The sequence below is a fragment of the Phalaenopsis equestris genome, unplaced genomic scaffold (genome assembly GCF_001263595.1).
Source record: "Phalaenopsis equestris unplaced genomic scaffold, ASM126359v1 Scaffold000002, whole genome shotgun sequence".
Lineage (NCBI taxonomy): Eukaryota > Viridiplantae > Streptophyta > Magnoliopsida > Asparagales > Orchidaceae > Phalaenopsis > Phalaenopsis equestris.
Genome location: NW_018164444.1, coordinates 13,522,596 through 13,534,273, shown reverse-complemented (window position 1 = coordinate 13,534,273; position 11,678 = coordinate 13,522,596). Strand labels below are relative to the sequence as shown.

The window sequence follows — 11,678 nt, the reverse complement described above, 5'->3', positions numbered from 1 at the left end:
ACTACAAACTATAGTTACAATCCATATCAGGATAGAGTAAAAATAAAATAATCAATATAAAATCAAGCCTAGTAAACCATGAAGGACTATCAAATATGAATCTCCCATATATCTCTCTCTCTCCCTATCTCTCCTCCTACCCTTCATCTTTCTTCTTTGAATTTATGTCCTTTTCCTGATATGTTCATAAGGTGGGGCAATAAGGAACTATATTGGATTAGGCCTGATGTTCCTTCCCTCTCGACAAAGCAACTCATGTTGGGTATCATGGTATCGGGTCAGATATTCAAATTGTCATCGATACTAGATTTTAGAGTGATGTAATCCTCATAAAGTTAATACTGGTCACACTACATGATTTTTGAATGACGAGAAAGTATTTGAGGCCCTTGTGGATGGCAGTGAAAGCAGCAAAAGCCTTGGGTCGAAGCTAAGAAGTACTAGACTGAGATAAGCTGAGCTGGGATGTACTGAGACAAAACTCATAAGCTTTCTAAAAATTGTCTTTTTATACTCGTCTATTTATTTCTTCATCATCGATCACAAAGGTTAGAACTGCTCCTCTTAGTTCTCATATTTGCATCTGATCTCACACATAAAGCAAATATAAATGTTGTGTGCCTCAATTTTATAGTTGATCCTCCTTTAGCATTGCAAATCGAGTTGTGGATAAGCTAACCCACATCAATATTTTTTTTCTACGTGAATACAATAATTTAATACCTCTCTCTCTAGTGACCTCACACATATTTATGGTAGGCAAAAGTTTGAAGAAAATGAAGTAATGTCAAGCTCTAGATTTTGCATTCAGAGTATTAGCAGAGAAGTTTTCTCCCCTTTCTTCTCTCATATTCCACTCTCATTGCTCATCAGTAAGAAGTTTAATAACTTCCAAAAGGTCGGACTCAAAAATATCAAATCCAAAGTAGAAATTATCAGGGATATCAAGGAGGTAAAAAGAAATTATTATTAGGAGAATGAAAATCTACCCGCTTTTCTCTCCAAAAAAAATTTTCTCAACTTTATGCTATTTGAAATTAGAATAAAACACCCTTACCACAGAAATCATTGTGACCCTTTTCTCATAGCACAGTCTCTCCCACCCTCTTTTAGATATAACACCCTATACTCTCCCATAAGAAGCATAAATTCCCTCTTTGAAATCAAATTCTTAGATATTAGGAATTCTTAGTATTGGCTAACAACTTCGATGCTTATGAATTTCTTTGAACAAAAAATTGAGAGGATTTGAGGCTTTTGAATTTATTTGAATAAAAAAATGAGAGGATTTTTGTAGAGAAAAGTAGAAAGATTAGAAGAGAAGAGATGAATCGAAATCGATGAAATAAAACCTCCCTTAAATCCTAAGTGAAACTTTTATTCTTTGAATTTTCTTGAGAATAGAAAATCAGAGTAAGAAAATGAGAAGGAAGTTTTGCTTCTTACTGGCATATGAGAGAAATTTATAATCTCGTAAACTACACAAAATGATATTTACCTCCCAAAATATGCATTATAAATTTTACAAGAGATTGTAATTTTAGGGTGCAAACCAACAAAAAATGATTTATAACATGGATAAAAATAATGTATTTAGTGAAACCAAGTTTCAATTGATAGAGGAAGATGCCAAAGACTCTCAAAACCAATGTGCTTAGCTCACATAAGCCTAAATTTTGAGCATGTTTTATGTGCTTTTATCTGATTTATGCATAATCTCATATAAAATCCCAGATAACAACACATATAATTACAATGAAATATATGTAGTTGATACTTGCCAATGTATTTTATTCTTTAGAAATATAAATTACTAAGGTATAAAGACAAATTTGTGCTCGAATGTGCAACACATTGATTGGAAACAAAGTGAAAAATCTTAATAAGTCAGGTTCAGGCATTCACCACTAAACTATAATAGAATATAATAAACAATATCAAACTTATCATGTGGATAGTAATCTCATGTAGAGAGAAGCTGGTAAGTAAATTGTTGCTTGCTTGCTTGCGTAGAAGCTGAGTGCGCCACTTGCAATTTGTGAATCATTTTGGTTGATACATGACTCACAAGAATGAGCTTTCTATCTTAGTAATCGATCTCTTTATTTGTCATAATTCTCTTTATTTGTCATAATAAAGTCATTGGTGATATTGCACTTAATTCAATCAATCACTCTAGCACAAAACTTGCAGTAATATAGATATTTTTCATTGACGGGCAGTTGAATGAAAAATTCAGGAGTTAAAATAACTTCGCCAATGTCCTCACCAATGTTATTTCAATCCACGGAAATTGCTTAATTAAGGAATATATATACATGCATGCATATATACATATATGTATATATATACCTATACATATACATATATACATACATACATATACATATATGAATACATATACACACATAAATTTACCGAAGTTTCTTTGTGGCAGGCGGACTGGTGATTGTCGGCTAGGGTGGCCGTTCGACTGCATTCTTTGTGGTCTGCCCAGGTGGTCGGCCTGCCCATGGTGGCCGCCCTGATAGCGATGGCCAACCAAGTGGTACGACGCAGATTTGAGCAAAGTACGAGCTCAGGCAAAGGCAAGTGCAAGTCAGGTTAATGAAAAGCGATTGCAGGCTGAAGTGAGCCGGGTCGGTTCAGTGGAGAGCATACTCGAGCTGGATCAAGTCGGGGATGTGGGCGACATATAATTACTGTTTCATTCATTTCTCTTTTTTGTTTTTAAAGGAGTTTCCGGTTTGTCCATCGTCAAATATTTCCAATTTTTGAATAAGTTTCTCTTCTGAATCTTTTAAATGATCATGAGAAGAGAGAAACTGAAAAGGACAAACATACGATAAAGATAATAAACAAGAGAAAAAAAATGTAGAGAGCCTATAAGCGATAAACTTCACAAGGATGTGTCAAGTATGTTCATCCAAATAAGATCAGACGGAATCACCTTTGACCAATATCCGTGAAAGAATAACTACTTCCCAAGGGTATATATTCCATTTGGTTAATTATATCTTGACGGTTGCCCAAAAATACCCTTGATTCCAAAGAATATGATTTATATCAGTAGTGATGATTAACACTAGGGCCCATTGAAGAATGATTATTTCACGTGAAAATGGTGAGATGCTTTGCAACTTGCAAGCACTCTTAGCTCACTCTTGGCAAGTCTTCGGCTCCCAAGCTTCTCGCCCCGAAGCCCTCACTCGGCTAAATTCCCCTCCTCCTTCTTAAGCCGTAAGCCACCTTATTATTCGTCACCCCCAAGACCCCTCTCCTCACTCGCGTGTGAAACCCCAGCCGGCCCTAACTCTTCTTCACACTCAAAGCCTTAAGGGCTCTCCGAACCCCTTGTTTGTTCATCTCTGCTCTCTTCCCCCATTTTTCTTTTGTCAAGATAGTTCTCTGATTCACGCAAGAAGTTCCTTCTTCGTTTGAGCATGACCTGTACGTTTTCTTCCTCTTTAAATAACGAAGTCATTCTCCTTTCTTCGATAAACTTTCAAGAAATCTTAACTGCATTCTTACGTTTGGATTTCCAACCAATATCGGGTGACATTTGTGTTAAGCTTTTATATTGAGGATGCTTAGATAAGTTTGTTTTCCTTATGTTCTTCATTGTTATACATACGCGTGTTTTCTTAATCAAACTAAAATAAAATTTCATGGCTTCTAAATTTACCTTCACAAATTGGAGTGCTATTCTCTGCTATAGAATCCCTTATAACTTCACATATTGCAGCTGCTATCTGATTTCACTCATTCTGGATTTATTTGGACTACTCCATTTATTATTGCCTGCCTGGTGACAATCATTGTGGGATCTGCTGCTTCATATTGTCGGGCTCATGGTGAAATAACAGGATATTTGTTGTACCTGCTACTTAGTATCTTAGGTTCACCTTAAATTTAAATTGTGAGGAATATGGGCATTAATTAGAATTTGTGCTCAAGTATTTACCAAAGGAAATTCAACATTTAAAATACGCCACATATGAATATGGGGAGTGACTTTGACATTGCATGCATACCCCATAATTTTTATGTTCCTACATATTAAACACCTGAAATCTGATATTTGCATTTTTAACCTTTTGGTTTCATATTAATGCTAAGCCTAATAGTTGGTGTTGTATTTTGCTCTATTGGCAAAAAACTTCCCTAACCACTTAATCAAATGTATCGTATTGACCCCCTTGATCATATGAAATTTTTTAATTATTTGAGAGCCTTAATGATCTCATAATTAAGAGTGCATATGCTCGCTAGATTCTACTCATCGAGATGCTTGATTCAACTAAAAATATGTTAAATTTGAAGTTTAGTTGACCATTCAATTAACAATTTGAAGCCTCCAAAAGTGCTTTAAAAGTTTGATCTAAACTCAATTGGACTCAGATTAAACTAATTTGGTATCATTAAATTCAACTTGTTGAGATGGTTAGTTTAACAATAATCTTGCTGAAATTAGAGCTCTAGATGATCTTTAATTTAAATTAAAATTTTCTTGATAAAAAAATTCCTTAAGATTTATGTCAAATGATAAATTTTTTTGATGACACATTAGTTGCCCTTATTTTCAGATGATTTTTTTTTTGTATTTTGAAAATAAATAGAATAATAATAGAAAATAAAATTTTCAAAAAAGATGGTGCTTGGTCGGGGGCTAGTGGCAGAACAAAGTGTTCAACATTAGTTGGTACGACGCAGATTTGAGCAAAGTACGAGCTCAGGCAAAGGCAAGTGCAAGTCAGGTTAATGAAAAGCGATTGCAGGCTGAAGTGAGCCGGGTCGGTTCAGTGGAGAGCATACTCGAGCTGGATCAAGTCGGGGATGTGGGCGACATATAATTACTGTTTCATTCATTTCTCTTTTTTGTTTTTAAAGGAGTTTCCGGTTTGTCCATCGTCAAATATTTCCAATTTTTGAATAAGTTTCTCTTCTGAATCTTTTAAATGATCATGAGAAGAGAGAAACTGAAAAGGACAAACATACGATAAAGATAATAAACAAGAGAAAAAAAATGTAGAGAGCCTATAAGCGATAAACTTCACAAGGATGTGTCAAGTATGTTCATCCAAATAAGATCAGACGGAATCACCTTTGACCAATATCCGTGAAAGAATAACTACTTCCCAAGGGTATATATTCCATTTGGTTAATTATATCTTGACGGTTGCCCAAAAATACCCTTGATTCCAAAGAATATGATTTATATCAGTAGTGATGATTAACACTAGGGCCCATTGAAGAATGATTATTTCACGTGAAAATGGTGAGATGCTTTGCAACTTGCAAGCACTCTTAGCTCACTCTTGGCAAGTCTTCGGCTCCCAAGCTTCTCGCCCCGAAGCCCTCACTCGGCTAAATTCCCCTCCTCCTTCTTAAGCCGTAAGCCACCTTATTATTCGTCACCCCCAAGACCCCTCTCCTCACTCGCGTGTGAAACCCCAGCCGGCCCTAACTCTTCTTCACACTCAAAGCCTTAAGGGCTCTCCGAACCCCTTGTTTGTTCATCTCTGCTCTCTTCCCCCATTTTTCTTTTGTCAAGATAGTTCTCTGATTCACGCAAGAAGTTCCTTCTTCGTTTGAGCATGACCTGTACGTTTTCTTCCTCTTTAAATAACGAAGTCATTCTCCTTTCTTCGATAAACTTTCAAGAAATCTTAACTGCATTCTTACGTTTGGATTTCCAACCAATATCGGGTGACATTTGTGTTAAGCTTTTATATTGAGGATGCTTAGATAAGTTTGTTTTCCTTATGTTCTTCATTGTTATACATACGCGTGTTTTCTTAATCAAACTAAAATAAAATTTCATGGCTTCTAAATTTACCTTCACAAATTGGAGTGCTATTCTCTGCTATAGAATCCCTTATAACTTCACATATTGCAGCTGCTATCTGATTTCACTCATTCTGGATTTATTTGGACTACTCCATTTATTATTGCCTGCCTGGTGACAATCATTGTGGGATCTGCTGCTTCATATTGTCGGGCTCATGGTGAAATAACAGGATATTTGTTGTACCTGCTACTTAGTATCTTAGGTTCACCTTAAATTTAAATTGTGAGGAATATGGGCATTAATTAGAATTTGTGCTCAAGTATTTACCAAAGGAAATTCAACATTTAAAATACGCCACATATGAATATGGGGAGTGACTTTGACATTGCATGCATACCCCATAATTTTTATGTTCCTACATATTAAACACCTTACCTCAAAACTCTTAGGTATTTTACATATCTCACACCTAAACTTTCATATATAGACACATAGCACTTTCACATTAACTTAGACATTTTTGGGTCTTTTGTTGCCTGTTGGATAACCTACATGGAGCTTTCTCTATCTATTGGTACCATTGTGCTGCGTTTGAACATTATCTTGACTGCCTTTAAGAAAGTTGAAATGAACCTTGGATGGACAATATGCCAAATAATGGTGAAGGCATGAGGATGGCTTGGGGGGCCGTTATTGGGATGGACAAATTCTACTTGGGAGATTTACATAGATACCATTTAATTCCTATTGTATTTATGTACTTAACAGCTAAACTTTATTTTTCTTTCTAACACTTATACAACTCAAATCCTCTTGAGCGGTGGAATTGGAATGAATATTTGCCTCCTTTGTAGTGCTTGGTGATGATGATCAGACATGAGCTTCTTTTCCATTAAGCTGTGACGATATTATAAGCTCATAAAAGAGAAGTTTTTATTTGATGACTATATGAATTCTCTTATATACCAACAGTCTCCTACGTTTAAAATATAAACTTTCTTCTATTTTTTAGGGCATCGGTGGATGAACCCTCAATATGGCTTGGGTATTATAATAATTACATATGTTAGAGGATGCATTGGTATAGTGGATTGATGATTGTTAGGTGTGCGGCAAGGCTCTGTTGGTGAAAACTTTTGCATGTAAACTTTGCACTTCACATGTTTAATTTTTTAAGCTTTGCATCTTTTGCATTTATACCACCCAAATCTTTCATATTAACTTTTCATATATAAGTGAAATGACACATATGTAGAAAAAAATATGAAATTTTTGATATTAGATATATAAATACATGAGAATTTGTGTGGTATGTATGTAAATGTACATATTAGTCAAATGATAATCTTAAACCATCGTGCATGGTGGAAGTCATTTTGAGCAGCTTTTTCGGATACATTCTGTTAGGTTTGTCTTATCACTCTTTTGGAAGATTTACAGATTTACATATACGCCACCCAATTCTTATGTGTTTATCAATATCTGCTTTGCTTTCAAAAGGTAAACAAGGAATGAAAGAGTTACATGTATACCACGTGATTCTTATGTTTCTACATATCCAATATCTGAACTTAAAATTATATGTAGGTCATACAATTCTTCTTATATGCGCACCATCCAATACCTACATATTTTTACGTTTAGAACCTAAAGTTCAGTATTTACATGCACTTACATGTTTAATGCATAAACCTGAAAATTCTCACATATATACCATGGTATCAATGCATAAAAAGGGAGAGTTTTTCCTATTTAAGAATTAAATGCTAGTCCTTTTTATGTGATATGAAAGATTTTGATAGCATAAATTCAAAAAGTAAAGTTTAGGAGTTAAATATGTAAACACATACGAACTGAGTCGTATGTAGGCAAATACCCTTTGTCTTCCCACATGTTTACCTTGATGTTAAGATTTGATTGAAGACATTCAAGATGGAGCAGCTTTATATGAATCATCGAGTGGGGTTATAAGTTGGAAGGATTGAAGATAAGGGCGATGATGCAAAAGACATCTAGTGCTAAAAATCGGGACAATAGAATATTACTTCTCCTGACCTGATGACTTCGTGAGGGAGCAAGATCGACACTACTATTCTCCAACACTTGGTGCGAAGCTGCCCTTGCTTTCCTAGGTTGTTGGTAGCCCGAACCCAATAATATGACTGATTTGTGGACCATATGATTTACAAAGTATACAATAATATGACAATCTTTTTTTGCGAGGTTAATTTTTTTGTTGCTAATGACTTTGGTGAAAATTCTAATTATGAAACTTGGGTGTTGACTTGTTGTACGTCCACTTGCCAATCACCTTGATGGGGCTAAGATCTTTCTTTGATTGTCTTGTTGGTAGTTTCTTCCCAAGGCTGGACTTATAAGAACAGATGCTGATGGTTGCCTATGGATGTCCCTCGAGAATCGTCAGGGTCACATGTCCTGAGTCTGAGCACACCCCTAACTTTAACTCTTATACACTTCGATCTTTCATATATTACTATCTTATTTTACATATCAAACATATAATTGCAATTCTTTCCAAAAGTATCATCAGAGGCGGCAGGTATGTACTACCACTTCTTTTTTAGTGTACTTCCCTTTTATTGCATCTTATTGTGTATATTCCGTTTATGCATGTTATCCTTCTATCACTATTTTTATGAAACGTGGGAAAGACCATTAAGGTAGAAAACATTGGACACATGCCTAGGGTGAAAGCTTTAATTCTTTTCTTATGAAAGACCCTAGGATAGAGGACGTAGAACATATGTTTAGGTGGAAACCCTATGATACACAACCAACATAGTAACCTGACATATTGTTAAACAATTCTTAAAGGCCCTACAACAAAACTTGTCAACATAACAAAAACAACAATCATCAACTCAAAAGTATACCCTCTATAACTAAAACACTACAATAAAGAACCTCGGAGGAGCTGTTCAAGGAACGAGGTGACAGCGCGATCAGACAATGGTGGTCAACCTTCAAGCGACGAATCAAGACCCAAAACAATAAAGTGAACGATGAACCTCAACTAAACTTTCCTTAGACTTATATAATATAAATTCATAGGACTTTGAGGTTGTTCGTCTAGCACGACGTAAATCTTTACGTTATCTTTTAAGGTCTTCACATGATTATATGTCGTGCAATATAAATCTTAACATTTTTTAGGATTTCGAGGCTGCTCGTTTGGTACGTCGTAAATACTCATATCTTCTTAGGCTACATGTGATGATCGTATGTTGCGCAATGTAAGTCCTAGAGTTAAAATAAAAATAACAAGAGTAAACATCAGATAACATCACTTCCAAAATGTAAAATCAAATAGTAAGATAGCTTGGGAAGTCCTTGAGGTTCCCCTCATAATCTATGACATCCCATACCTTTCGCTCATTTGGTCTCCAAAAGACTGTTCTTATTTGAGACATTCCCACTGAAAACTAAACTTTGAATTCTTGAAGCCGAAATCCCGATTTTAATTGAGAGTTTTCTTAAGTGATCTCAGCCGTTCAAGAAGTAATTAACTATAGGGGGTTATGCCTATAGGAGAATTAATAACTCAGATAATCTAAGTCATGTCTAATCTTTATATTAGATAGAGTAATAATCAGTCGTAAAATTTGCAGACCACATAAATATTATAAATTTCTTAGTTTAAATAGTTAAGTCTATTATCAAGTGATATGCTCATATTTCGAGATGATGTATTACTTGTAGTATTGTACTCGATTATTTAAACTATTAAATGAATGAGATATATCTGTTCTCAATTTTTAAAATTAAAATATTATTTTCAAAATCAAAATTACATATATATTAAACTAAATTATTTTCAAACTGGCGGATCAATTCTAAAGGGCGACCGATCACCTGCGACTACCACACACGCACTGCCAGCTGCTGTGACCACCACATTCGCACAACCAACGACTGTGATTACCACACCTGCATTGCCACCAGCTACAACTACCACACCGACACCACCACTAACTGCTCCCGATGCGTCATCTAGTTCAAGCACCACATGCATCATTTTTCAGCTACGACCTGTGGGGAATGCGTAAGTTTTTCTTAGATATTGATGTTAGTCCTTTATCTTTTTATTTAATAGAATACTCATGCTATGTTGTTTCTAATTTTTCTCTCCTCACATAGGCCATCCATTCTGTCCGGGACATCATTCAGAACAAGTTTGACTATCCCTACTTATCATGCAAGGAGGACTTGATCCCAATTCAAAATATGTGATTTCAGGAGTTCAATGTATATACCGAACACAATTATCTTCAGTTATATATAATATATATATATATATATATCAATCTAGTTTTTTCTATTTTATTTTGCAGAAACAATGGTGATGACCACCTGAGGAGGAGGCCCACATATAGCGCAACTTCAAGCACAAGGAGGATTTTGAGCGACCATCTTCGTAATATGTTTGGGGACATACGAAAGACACGCTAGCGCACTTTGTAACTCGACGAGGATGTGTTTGCCTCGTTTTTTAAGTCATAAGATTCTCCTAAATACCAAAAGAAGAGGGAGAAGACCAAACAAAATCACTGCTCTGACTACGGAGGCAAGGGGGCCTCCAAGCAAACTGGTAGACGATGCTACATACAAAACATAAGAGGATAGTGGTAAGACTTAATTTATGCATTAAATTTTATTAAACATTAAATGTATGCTTTGTATAAGAGGATGCTATATACAAAAGCATAAGAGGATGGTGGTAAGACTTAATTTATGCATTAAATTTTATTAAACATTAAATGTATGCTAACTGTTACATTACTCTGACAGTCTATAACATTGGAAGGGACCCATCCGCTATCGAGTTACACGTGCGCACTCATAAGCTGCAGCCAGACCAGAGCTGGGTGAAAACGGATCTCAGACGACCCAAGTAATTTAAAAGATTAATTAGTTTACAGTTCAAATAACTATTGACATTTTTCTAATCTCTAACTTTCTTTAGTCTTGTTTTTTTTATAGAAGACCTTTTAAAGGATGAAGAAGAGCGAATGCCCGGAGTCAGATGGTATTACGATCACAGATCCCGATCCTTCTAACTACGACACGTGGAGAGAGGCTACTAGAGGGATGCAAAAGGGTTGGATCAATGACTTAGGATCTCAGGCATCAACCTACGACGCTCGTCCCTTCAGCTCATTCGGTTCATCGACCTCTACTGCCCAGGAGGAGGAGCTTTGTAGGCAGGTTGATGCTCTTACTCTTGATAATGAGGCAAGATTTGTTGTTGAGGTTGTTGCCCAAATCTCCACTTAGCTAGCCCAAATAAGATGGAAGATGGAGTTGAAGATGAAGGCAAATTTTGACGCGATACTGTGACACGCACGACTAAGAGGAAAAAACCAGATGAGGATGAGTCTGACGAGGACCGTGATGAGAGGACAGAGGAGTACGAACTTATTTTTTTCCTCTTTAGTTATTTAGAATAATTTATTGGAGCAAACATTATTTTTTACGTACAAATATTCATTTTGGTTGGCTTAATGCAATGATTTTCTTTGATTTCTTTTTATGGTATATGCGTTAAATAATATTGTGATATTAGATTAATAACTGCTTGAATTAGTACACTGTGATGTGTGGAAATTATAGTGTTATGATTGAAGGTGTGAAAATTATAGTGCTGAAGAAGCATAAAATTATTTTTTGATGTTACATTTTTTTGACGGTTTGCTGACGACATATCGACGACGTATAATAATTTATGATGGCCATTTCCGACGATTTACAATCCAATGACACAATAAAAATTTGTGATATCTGCTCAAGTTTTCTGATGTCATAGACCGTCAGTTTATATTAACGGGTACTCATGTCTCTGCTACACTTTTTTTACGGCTGTGCTATA

At 35.5% G+C, this 11,678-nt stretch overlaps 1 long non-coding RNA gene across 3 annotated transcripts; it reads left to right on the top strand.

Annotated features, from left to right (window-relative positions):
* The first annotated feature begins 4,510 nt into the window (after positions 1–4,510).
* LOC110027690 lies at positions 4,511–11,282 on the top strand. Of its 3 annotated transcripts, XR_002294366.1 has the most exons (6): positions 4,511–5,604; positions 9,652–9,854; positions 9,950–10,057; positions 10,144–10,437; positions 10,601–10,703; positions 10,793–11,282. It is a non-coding gene; the product is annotated as an uncharacterized LOC110027690 (long non-coding RNA). The 3 variants fall into 3 exon arrangements; XR_002294367.1 differs by lacking the exon at positions 4,511–5,604 and having other exon boundaries at positions 6,804–9,854; positions 10,122–10,437; XR_002294365.1 differs by lacking the exon at positions 4,511–5,604 and having other exon boundaries at positions 7,038–9,854.
* Positions 11,283–11,678: the final 396 nt, after the last annotated feature.